Raw genomic sequence first — 2538 nt, 5'->3', positions numbered from 1 at the left:
AAATCAGTACTGCGTAGTTATAGTTGATTCCACTCAAGATTTACCTGGGTAAAATTTTAAATACTGCAGATGAAATATTTTAAAATTTTAATATTATTTTATAAATTAATAGAAAATAAAAAATATATTAAAATTAAGAGAATAAGAAGTGACTATGGGGGAGAGTTTGAAAATCATAAGTTTATTGAATTCTACCAAACAAATGGGTACCATCATGAATTTTTTATGTCCCAGGACTTCTCAATAAAATGGTATAGTTGAAAGAAAAAAAATAGAATATTACAAGAAGCAACTAGGTCAATGCTAAATGAATACAATTTACCTAACCAATTTTGGGTTGAAGCTATAAATACTGCATACTACATTCAAAATAGAATTTTAATTAATAAATTTCATATTAAAACTCCCTATGAAATTTATTATAATAAAATACTCAATTTAAATTATCTAAAAGTATTTTGATGTAAAGTTCATATATTAAATACTAAAGACTACCTAGGAAAATTTATATCTAAGGCAACAATTAGAATTTTCCTAGGCTATTCCACATCTAGTAGAGCATATAGAGTCTATAATAAAAACACTCAAAAAGTTGAAGAAATAACTAATATTATTTTTGATGAAGAAAGTAATCAACCTAACAATATTAACAATGACCAAAATGTTAGAAACCTAGAAGATAACTAACCTAGATCTGAATCTAACATAAAAGAAACAGAAGAATCAATTGTTAATTTTGAAATAGGAACATCCAGAATAAGAACCAATCACCCAGTTGATCAAAATTTGGGTGATCCAATTCTAGGAGTTAGAACTCGACCTTCATATAGAAACTTAAGTCAAATAGCCCTAATATCCAAGATTGAACCTAAGTCTATAGAATAAGCCTTACCTGATCCCAACTGGATAATAGTTATGTAGGAAAAAGTAGCCCAATTTAAAAGAAAGCAAGTGTGGGACTTAGTACCTAAACTAGAAAATAAATCAATTATAAACATAAAGTGGATCTTTAGGAACAAATTAGATGATAGAGGAGAAATTGTTAGGAATAAAGCCCAATTAGTAGCTAAAGATTTTAGTCAAGTCGAAGGACTTGACTATGATGAAACTTATGCACCAATGGCTAGACTTGAGTCTATTAGAATGTTACTATCTTATGTAGCACATAAAGGATTTAAGATATATCAAATAGACGCAAAGTCTATATTTTTTAATGAATTTATTAAAAAAGAAGTCTATGTAGGTTAATCATCAGGATTTAAAAACCTAGATCACCCAAATCATGTTTTTAGACTAAAAAAGACATTGTATGGATTAAAACAAGCACCTAGAATCTAGTATAAAAGGTTATCAACCTACCTAATATCTAAAGGTTTCAACCAAGGATAAATTGACTCTACCCTATTTGTTAAATCCTTAGAAAAAGATATATTTATAGCACAAATATATGTGAATGACATAATTTTTAGTTCAACCAATACAAGAATTTTAAAAGAATTTATTAAATTAATGGAGGATGAATTTGAAATGAGTGTAGTAGGGGAACTTAACTTCTTTTTAGACTTACAAATAAAACAAACTAAAGAAGGCAATTATGTTTATCAAAACAAAAATGCTAAAGAATTAATTAAGAAATTTGGATGAAAAATTCTAAGGAAATTAATACACCAATGACCACAAATGTAAAAATCGATAATGATCCAGAAGGTAAACTAGTTGATTTAAAATATTTTAGGAGTGCAATAGGTAGTCTACTTTACTTCACTGTAACTCGACCTAACATATTATTTACAGTAGGTATGTGTGTTAGGTATCAAACATGTGCAAAAGAATATCATCTAAGTATTGAACAAAAAATACTTAGGTATATTAAAGGCACTTTAAATGTAGGAATTTGGTATCCTAGAACCACTAATTTTGACCTAATAGGATATTCTAATCCAGACTATACTAGGTGTAAACTACATAGAAAAAATATAAGTGGTAGCTGCCAATTATTAGGGCAGACTCTAGGCAGCTGATGTAGTAGAAAGTAACACTATGTTACATTATCCACTACTGAAGCTGAATACATAGCTATGGGGGAATGTGTAGTTCAACTGTTATAGATGATGCATACACATAAGGTCTTTCAGCTAAACTATACAAATACAAAAGTCCTAATTGATAATGCTACTTCTATTAACCTAACAAAAAAAAATCCAATATAATATTTTAGAACTAAACATATAGAAGTAAAACACCATTTTATAAGGGATCATGTAGCTAGGGGTGACATTATACTAAACTCTATTGAATCTAAGTCTAATCTAACAAACAGTTTCACCAAACCTTTACTCTGAATATGAGTTTAGCACACTCAGAAGATAATTAGGAATATGCTCAATAGAATAGGTTCTAATTTTTTATTTTCAAAATTTAAATTGGGTTTCATAACCTATCTTTTCAAAACTTACATTTTTAATAAAAAAACTCAAGTTACTTTCAATTCTTAAAATTCTAGTTTAAGCATTTATTTATATTTTTTCAATATACTCC

This window comes from Zingiber officinale, chromosome 3A, assembly GCF_018446385.1.
Source record: "Zingiber officinale cultivar Zhangliang chromosome 3A, Zo_v1.1, whole genome shotgun sequence".
Classification (NCBI taxonomy): domain Eukaryota; kingdom Viridiplantae; phylum Streptophyta; class Magnoliopsida; order Zingiberales; family Zingiberaceae; genus Zingiber; species Zingiber officinale.
This window is presented reverse-complemented; position numbering follows the sequence as displayed.